Below are 9,745 nucleotides of genomic sequence, written 5' to 3'. Positions count from 1 at the left end.
ACAGCAAAAACGACAACTTTCAACGTTCAACGACAAATTGGAAAATTTAAAATAAAATAAATTAAAATTATAACAATTATAAGTAATACATAAATGAAAACAAAATAAAAATTGTAAGTAGTATTAAAATCTACGTTTCTTTATTGATTGGCTTCGTCGACTTTTGTCCATGGCTCGTCACAGTGTGGGTCGGCGGCGAATGTTAACATGAAACGCGACTGAGATCAAAGTGATCAAAGGTAATCTTTGTTCCCGGGATATCGCGAGCGATTGCGTTCCTCGATTCATTTATTGTTCTCCAGGGAAAAATAGAATGGTTTACGTGCAGCTCGGACTGAAACTATTGCATCTATTGCTTTCTTTATTATCGACGGTTCCATTTTACGCTTTGTCTTCCTCTCATCTCCACCCCGTCCTTGTTCGTTCTAGATATTGGTCCGTGACAGCAGCGGTCCGGCGAATCCGCGAACTAAATTCTTATCTTAGGCACCGCTCGACTCTGGAACCTCTCCAAAAGGTTATAACACAAACAATTTCGGAGAAAACTTTTCTTAAATCACGTACGATATTGCGGCGCTGCTTTGTTCGCAGGTTTAGGGTGGACCGCACGGTCGCGAAGAGATAGAAGAGATGGAGGAGCGACCGTCCGCGGGAGACAGGTCAAACGAAACGGACACGAGTCGAATGTTCCACTTATTCTCGGAAAATACGATATAAACGATGCGTGATATTAATCTCCGTTCGATCGCTCGTCCACCGTATTCCTTCCGCTTTATTGCATTATTTTCCTTGGGTCTCGAGCTCGGCCACTCCTATTTCTTACTCGTTAGCGATCGCGGTCTGTTAACCTTGTTGTACGATTAATTAATCGCGTTGAGAATGGCACAATAACCGGAAAAACATTCGCCATTTAACGCGATTATACTTAATTAATCGGACAAAACTCACAACTTCGCCCTTTGCACTCGGAGCTATTGTGATTTTTTTTCATTTTATGGATATAAAGTATAATACCTCACACAATATTTAAATGTGAAGTGACTGATTAGTAGACTGCGGATTTTATGCATTTATCACAAAAATGAGTAGGTGTAATTTAAAATAGCAAAAATATTAGAAACATTTAAACATATTATTATATCATTCCCAACCTACTAAAGATAATAGGGAAAACATTTTGTTGCAATTTGGGTAAGAAATTTTTGTTTTGCATAAAGATCCGCAGTCTACTGATGTGCATACCAATATATTTAACAATGTATCAATATTTTGAATAATGGTACAGCAACTTTTAGTGGTAACTCAGAGTCACCTTTAAAAATTGCTGTACCATTATTCCAAATATAATATTCATTATTAAGCACGTTGGTATCTAATCAATTACGAAACATTTAAATATTGTATGAGGTATTACATCAATTCCATATCCATAAAATTAAAAAAATCATGTACAGTAAAGTAAAGACGCGATCTAGCTTCCATCGCCTGTTTCGAGCAGGGACAGAGATCGTGTAGGGAAGTACAGTGTTCCCGCGATTGTTGTGAGAACCTCGGGGGTATCGAGTCTCAGGAAACGAAATGGTAGGGTAACTGCACCAGTGAGCAAACGGGCACCAGTAAATGAACGCTTTTGTATATTTCAACAAATTTTAAGCCGCACGGCATACTAGCGATAATGACTCTTGGGCCAATGGAATATATGACTCTTTTTCGTAGCTGTATTCCTATTGGTACAATAGAAAGAATATAATAAGAATATATTGGTACTAGAATATAGTGTTCATTGACTGGTATTTTTTTGTATTTTTTATTTAACGTTTAATAAAGAAAAAAAATAATAATTTCATTTTATTTGTGTTCAATTATTTTTGACAAATGAAGTATAGGGAGCCATTTGGCATATATGAGATTCCTTTAATTCACATATTTTTTTTTAAATGAAATATCTTCCTGAACAATTTCCTAAATGTTTATTCACTGGTGCAGTTACCCTACCACGTTTTTTTTTTGCGTGTGCGGAACATAGATTTCTTGGATAACTTTTCCAAGTGTAAACGACGATCCTGGGTAAACAACGGGGCTAAGCGGGAAATTGTATCGTACTAATGCTATTCCATACCCGAGAGTGATACATGGAGTATCATAAAACCCCAATTTAAACACCCTAATACCTTAATTTCTTTGTAGCGCGTTCGACCGCCTAAGGGGGAACCCTCTAGTAGTGGGGATAAAAAGTCACGTCATCCGCGTACCCGAAAGTCACATCAATCGCGGGAACACTGTATTTTTGACGACTGCGTCGAGCGCGCCGAGAGTATAGAGGACGCCGAACGTAGAAAAAGACAGCATGTAAACACGGACCGCGCGGCGACCCTCGCTGGGATGCCTTCCAGTAGTAGGGGTAGTTGAAGGGAGATCCTAAGGGAGCTAGATCACGACTTCACTGTAGACTAGAATTATTCTAGATCGGAGGAAATGTTTAATTTTCGAGTTAAAATAGCTCCGAGTGCAAAGGGTTAAAATCTGCTTCGCACGTAAGTAAATGGCCGCCATTATACATAGCCGACGACGTTAAAAATTGATGGTCCAAAGAGGGAGAGAGAGAGAGAGAGAGAGAGGGGGGAAGGATCAACCGCGTAAGAAAAATTCCGCGATGTCCGCGATAATGTCAGGATCGGAACTGGGCCGCATATTTCTCACCGAGGTAGAAAGGAGAGGGGCGCGGCACGCCAGCCCGTATCGAATTTTGCGGAAGATCCCCGATATCAAAATCGCCGCTTGAAATGTTCTGCACGTGTTCTGGGGCTTGAGGAACCCCCGAAGGAAGCTGTCTCGTTGCGTCCTCGCCCCGCCTTATCACGTGCACGCGATCGATCCAGTTCGTCTTCGGGTTTCGCTCATTTATATTCCGCTCGTCTAGCACAGCTTTCGACTTGGCCGGTCGCTGGGGGTGGGGGGGGGGGTATACGAGGTTGGGGGATGGATGGGGGAAACGGGGTGGTTGAAGGTAATCCTGTTGCAGTGGCAAAGTTTCGAGTAACGATTTGACATTTGCCCTGTAAAGTAGACCCGCCGCGGAATCGTAACCAACCACCGGAGAATGAAAGAGAGGAAGGCGGATGGAGGGGAGGAAAAAAAGAGTGGAAGGGAGAAGAAAAAGACGAGAAGCTTGTAACCACGCAACGAGGCAGCTTTCCACCCAAGACTTCCGCGTGTTTTTCCAGCCGATCGCGTAACGCAGTTATTGCTAACACGCCTCGAAACTTTTCAACTTTCCTCTCTCCCGCAGCCGGCCCGGCACGCTACACCCGACGCACACCGTCGCTCTCGCGCCCACCATTGTTGTTTACCTAACTTTTTATTGCCGGCGCGGCGCAGCGACGTCTTTCGCCGGGCTCGCGGAAACGCTGCGAAGAAACTGATCGTTGAGAGATCGCGGAAATCTTCCGGGGATATGGGTTTCGGGTAAATCAACGAGTTTCACTGAATCGCTCTTGTTTTTCGTCGGTATTGCGGCACGGTGATTTGAAAACGGAGAGAGATTGTAATTGTTCGGGGAGTATCGTCGTTACCATTTATGCTTCGTCGTTTGGCGAGCTTCCCTGTTTATCGCAGCTCTCGATGAGTTAGTGCGGAACGCGGAGCGGTTGATAGAAAGTTGTGATTGTTTCTCGCTGAGAGTCAGCCTCGACAAATATTTTCGATGCGGAACAACGGAACGTATGAAAAACTGTTCGCATTGTCTACTATTTAGAACAATTATCTGAGTTCCTTTCATTCTCGTGTATCGAAATTTGTGTTTTATTCCTTCGACAAAGAGTACGCTGGAACTGCTAAGAGTTACAAATAATTTATTTATAATGACATATAGAAGTATAACAAAGTTAATAATTTGTTACAAATACACCTTTATGACATTAGTATTTGTAAACACTTGTTCTTCTAGTCTGCTACTACTTAGACGAAGAATACGCTAGAACTGTTAAGCTTTGCAAATGATTTATAGAGTCTTATGAAAGCATAACAAAGTTTAGTGATTAATAGACTGCGGATCTCTCTTTATGCAAAATAAAAAATGTTTGCATTGATTGCAAGCCACAGGCGTGAAACGAAAATTTCTTTCTTCTTTTAATTATCCGATTAAGCTGAAACCAATACGCTGAAGTCTTTAAATCTTTTTAATATGTCCACTGCTTTAAATTGTGCTTACCCATTTTTGTCATAAATGCATAAAATCCGCAGTCTGGTGATTAATCTCGCACAAATGCAATTCAGGGTATTTGTAAGAACATGTTGTTCCTGTTTGGTAACTAGGAAATATCCTCAAATTGTTGACTAAGATAACATTTTCCAAGAGATGATATTATTATCTGGGTCCCACGCTTCCGGTGTTCATTGGAATTTAATTAATTTTTCTATTGTCGGACAGGAACTGACAGCTGAATAATGTCTCTGAACCAGTTCGAGGACACAAAAAATTTTCCAAAGAATATCAGTTTAATAATTGGTGAGGATGCTTCAGTGTCCCTTCGTGATCAATTAATTACGACTCGGCTATAGGCGGCAATTTTTAGATCCAGGGTTTTTATAGATAGAATCTTTTCCAACTCGGATCCTGTCTGGAAGAACGAGAATATAATTCGCGTGCATATCGATCTCTCAAGTCAAATAGAAGCATATCGGTGAATTGTTCTCAATAAGGGGAGCACTAATGAAAGGTTAGTATTCATCGAGCTCTAATTCAAGAATTACAATCAAGAGTGTCTCGGCGGTAATTTACCTTTGTCCGAACAGATCGATGGCTCATCACGCATTCACGTTCTAATGCTGCCCCTCGAGTAAAGACCGTTCGAGGGTGATAAATTTTTCCTTGGTCGATAGGCTGCGTTTCATTGAGATTTCTTCGTATAGGATTTGCACACGTTCGTTTGCTGATAGGAATTCAGTTTCACGCATTCTTTCATTAAACATCGGAAATTTTCAACGAGGCTTATTCCGAGGTTGGTCGCATTTTCTTTAGGATAAGGTAACAAATGATCATTTGAAATAATGAATTATTTCAAATACTTTCAATGAAGCATTGAAGTTTAATAAAGTATTAAGTATTTAATCAAAATCATTTTTAATTTGATTTTTATTTAATAAATATCGTGAAAAAGGTATTTACGTCGAGTTCAAATGAATTATTTTCAAATACTTGACTGAAATAGAATAACAAATAATCTTGCATAAATGTTCAACTAATATTAATTAATTGACCGAGTTGCATAATAGTAAATTTAATACCCTGCCTGTTCGACTGTGTTGCGACGACAATTTATTAAAATATGAATTTTTTCACTTTGTCCTGTACCGAAACGCTACGCTTCTATCATGATAATTATGAGTAACAACGGATCTTTATGCAAAATAAAATTTTTCTACCTGAATTGTAACAAGCTGGAGAGTGAGATAAGAATTCATTTTCTTTCTGAATATATTCTTATCATAAATGCATAAAGTCGTGAACCCCCTGAATATTAAAATTCATGATGAAATTATTTTGTATGTAAAATAAGTAACAATATTTGAGAAGAAACAAGAGGACAAGCAAGACTTGTAAAAAGTTTTCGACCAGAGTAAACTTAGGGATAGGGATGCCGATTATTTTCAAGAAGATCGATTTTTCGGAATTGATTATAATCGAAGCTTCAAGAATCGATCCACTAAAAAATCGTTTCCAAAATAATCGATGTTTTGAATAATCGATTTTTTTTAGGAATGTCTAAAAATGATAAAAAAACGAACGATTGGACTCTTTTTTATTAAAGGAATAAAGTAATAATAATTATTAGACCGCGGATCTTTATGCATTTATAGCAAAATTGAGGTAATTGTTCCGCGCATATCGTTGCGCGTCAGCCAATGGTCGCGTGATCGGCCGAGTACGAGTAGGGAATTAGCCAATGAACGAGTTCCGTTAGAATCATTATGCGCAGTAGAATTGTCGCGTTCTAGGAACATTTATACATATAGTTACTTTTGATGCGCTAGTTGGATCTCTTTATACAGTCTCCACAGTAAACAACTCCACGGTCTCCACGTACAGTCATACAATTTGCCATAAAAATCGATTATTTTTACAATGTTAGAATCGATTATTTGTAAAAATCGGATATTGAAGAATCGATTCTAAAAATCGATTTATTTCATGAAAATAATCGATTTTTTAAATAATCGATTAAAAATCGACATCCCTACTTAGGGAACAGGTTTTTCAATGTGAATTCGCACTTCACACCGTAGTAGATAAATATCCCCAAACGTGAGACTCATTCATATCTGTTTTCCGTGAATCAATACCGCATTACACGCGCAACAAAACCGAAAACCAGTCGTTCGACAAACAATCAAAATAAATTGCAGCTGATTGAAACACAGAATCCGTGTAGAATGATTCGTGCCAGGTTCCGCGGCGTCATAACGTGAATATCCTCCATTAGCATCAGAACAAGACCGAAGTGTGGTGTCCATAGGATGGGAGGGTACCGGGAGGCAGCGATAGCGCGAGCGTTATTTCGAGCCAACCGCATATACATACATAAGTGTACAGAGAGAATGCACGCAGATCGATCAGAGCAACGAGGCCGGTTCAATTTACAAGCGGAGTACTTTTCGTCTATGATGAGATTACCGTCGCGGGCGTCCCGATAGAGAGTGGGCGAGGAAAAGTACAGGGCGATAAGGAGTTTCTCGGCGAAACGCTCGTATCGCGTCCGCACGGTTAGGTTGAACGACTGCTCGTTCGTTGCCCGGCGCTGCGTCGCATCTTCGCGTGCAGCTTTTTTCCTCTTGCCGGCCTGCTCTTGTGCTCGTTCTCTCCTGCTTTCTCACGCGGCGTGGCTGGTCGTTTTCTTTATTCACCGCGCGCTGCTCATTCGGTTCTATTTCGTGCGGCAGTTAGCTGCGGCGCGCAACGATGAGAGCTCTCTCTTTCTCTCTCTCCTTCTCTCTGTTTCCCTTTCCCTGTTGGCTATCGCGTCGCTTTCGGCCAAGTCGATTTGCCCGGGGCATCGTCACGCTCCGGAACATACCGTACGCTGCGACGCGTCACGGGAATTTCGAATGAATTTTCGTATTTTCACCGATACACCGAGCCGCGTCCTGCTTCGCGTCGCCCACGCCTCCCCATCATCCCCATCATCCTGCCGCATCCCAGCGTGGTGCCACGGCTCTGCACGCGAACCAGCGTTATGCGACTGCCATGCCGGGTCGTGCGGAACGTACACGCGAAATTGCTGAACACACTGCCTGCCTAGCACGCTCGTTACTTTTCCATACGACTACGTAAAAACACGACTGCTTTCTCGGTTCTATTATCGAGTGCGATGCGTTGTTAAAAAACACTTGCCCACCGGTGGAATGACGAGCCGGGAATCCGTTCGACGACGCTTAACCGGCGATGATTCCGCACCGTTGTTGTTCCAACCGGCTCGTGCAGGGAAAAACGAACTGCTGATGGATTGGCGCGGCATGGCCACGCGGTTTTTACGCGGTCCCCGTTGGCCGGGAAATTGTTATTATTAATAGACCGACGTTTTGTACCGTTTCTCCCAGTGGAAGGTGTAACAATCTGGGCCACCGTCTCGGTGGTTCCGGTATCGCATTCGGTTAACGCGTCTTGTAATGTTATAGTGTGTTTCGGAAACCAGGCCAGCAGAGGTATTCAAGAATACTACCAAACATTTGTTCGGTAATATCATTCCTGATTGTGCAGGATGTAAAGAAATCATATCGCACCCCCGTAAGAAAAGTGAAAAAACTTCATCATAATTGTTTAAGACAACAGTTAAGTCTTGACCCATGGTTCCTTTTGGATTTTCTATCCTTGCGATGAATAGAATGCAATGCAATAAAAAGAAATAGTTGACAGTTTGACCTTGAAAAATTGAGGGAGAATCTCGCTGCGATACTCCCGATATATAATTTCCATACGCCCTGTATTTCATGCAATATATTGAGAATTTCAAACGTTTAGCATTCTACCAATAGTGTCGCCAGTTGAGCTCTAAACGGAGCTCACACATTCCCCTCTTTTTCCCCTTCCACTATCCCATTCCAGCATCGTGCGCACACTCCAACGTCCCTCACTCATGGACCTACAGGACTGAGCATTAGCCTGCGGGGGTGCAAGAAAAGACGGAAGGGGTATCATTACGGACCACATGTGGTGCGCTCTATAGGCGACTCTAAATACTAGTGTAGCGTCTGCATATTTGCAATGAAATCATAAGAAAAATAGACACTCAACATTCATTTCTTACTTTAATAAACCATTGTAATGATCAGCATGTATTATACCGATCATAGGATACACCTGATCAAGTGTATAATTAATAATTACGTTAAAGTCAGGCACAATTATATCTGTAAGCAAAAAAACAATGTTGCTAATAGCAAAAGAAATTTTTCTGGCCATTAAGTACATCGTGTTGTTATTGATATCCTTTACATATTTCTTATAAAATCGCTGATCATTTTTGAAAACATTTATATATCCATTTATGATAAGACATACGTAAATAGAAATAACATTAATACGCATGTCACAATTGACTTACAATTAGAATCACCTTAAAATATGCGGTGAATATACGTGATTCATTTGTACATTTTATATGTTCCCGCTACTTTATCTAGATGGCAACACTTGCGGTCCGTAATTCCATGCGACCATCCCTCCCCGCTCGCTTGGTGCCCCCTCTCGCCTAAAACCCTACCTTATGCTCAGTCCTGTAGGTCCATGCCCTCACTAAGTAAGACCGTAGACCACGGTGCCCGTGCCGTAGACTGGACTGGTCATCAGAGACGGGGTACCTAATTCCCCTCGATTTTCTCGACCTGGCGACACTGTCTATCAAATGAATTGTTCTACAATATTCCTTCCCCTAACGCATATTCCACCACATGACTAATTAATGCTTTCACCAACAATTACCCGCTAAAATTCCCGCCACTTGAGAGACCTACTAATCTTTCAGGACCTCGCAAAGATTTCTAGATCCTCCATAACTCCAGGGGAGTCTAGACAACGACCCGTAGATTAGCTGTCCTGGATGCCAGAGTCGTTAGCGCACGTAGGACACTCATACCCTCCCACGGGATTTTCTACCAAGAACCCCATAGGTTCTGGAGGAAACCTTGAGGGGCTCTATAAGGTCCTGAGGCTGGCCTCCGAAGTATTTATAAAGAATTGACCCTAAGGCTCTAGAGGGAATCTTGAGAAATGGTTCTAAGAGACATTCGGATGATCCTAGATTTGAAAAGTTTCCTAATAAGAAAATCACAAGGACTATTTTGGGAAGATCGAGACCTTGCGAAGAAGACCCTAGATCGAGGAAGCATGAGGACTCGGGTCCTTTCAAAGGATCCTAGAACTTTAAAGGTTCACTTTGAGTTCTTCCTGGTGATCCCAGGTGGAATCCTTTAAGCTCCCTCCTGAATCGTTTAAAAGATCCGTGTGGGTCCCTCGAAGGCTCCTTCTAGTTTGAAATTCTCTTGACGAACAAGGCTGTCTTTTCGTCGTCTTCCTCTACTTTTAATCTCTTAAGCATTTTCTTGTATATAGACAATGTTTACGTTCAAGGACCATGTTTGCAATATAAAACCTTCGACAGGCCGCAATCGATATAATGTTATTTGCTGAAACAGGAATGAGATTGATTTTATGCGAGCGAAAACGGGTCAACATGTGCTCCATATGAGG

General features: G+C 41.6%; 1 protein-coding gene across 2 annotated transcripts in view; it reads left to right on the top strand.

Moving 5' to 3' along the window:
• The window catches only part of Tei (irregular chiasm C-roughest protein teiresias), a 679,348-nt gene that overhangs the window by 149,666 nt on the left and 519,937 nt on the right, over positions 1-9,745 (top strand). The window lies entirely within an intron of this gene.

The sequence above is a fragment of the Lasioglossum baleicum genome, chromosome 18 (genome assembly GCF_051020765.1).
Source record: "Lasioglossum baleicum chromosome 18, iyLasBale1, whole genome shotgun sequence".
NCBI classification, from domain to species: domain Eukaryota; kingdom Metazoa; phylum Arthropoda; class Insecta; order Hymenoptera; family Halictidae; genus Lasioglossum; species Lasioglossum baleicum.
Note: the sequence above shows the minus strand (reverse complement) of the source record. Positions and strands in the feature narration are given on the sequence as shown.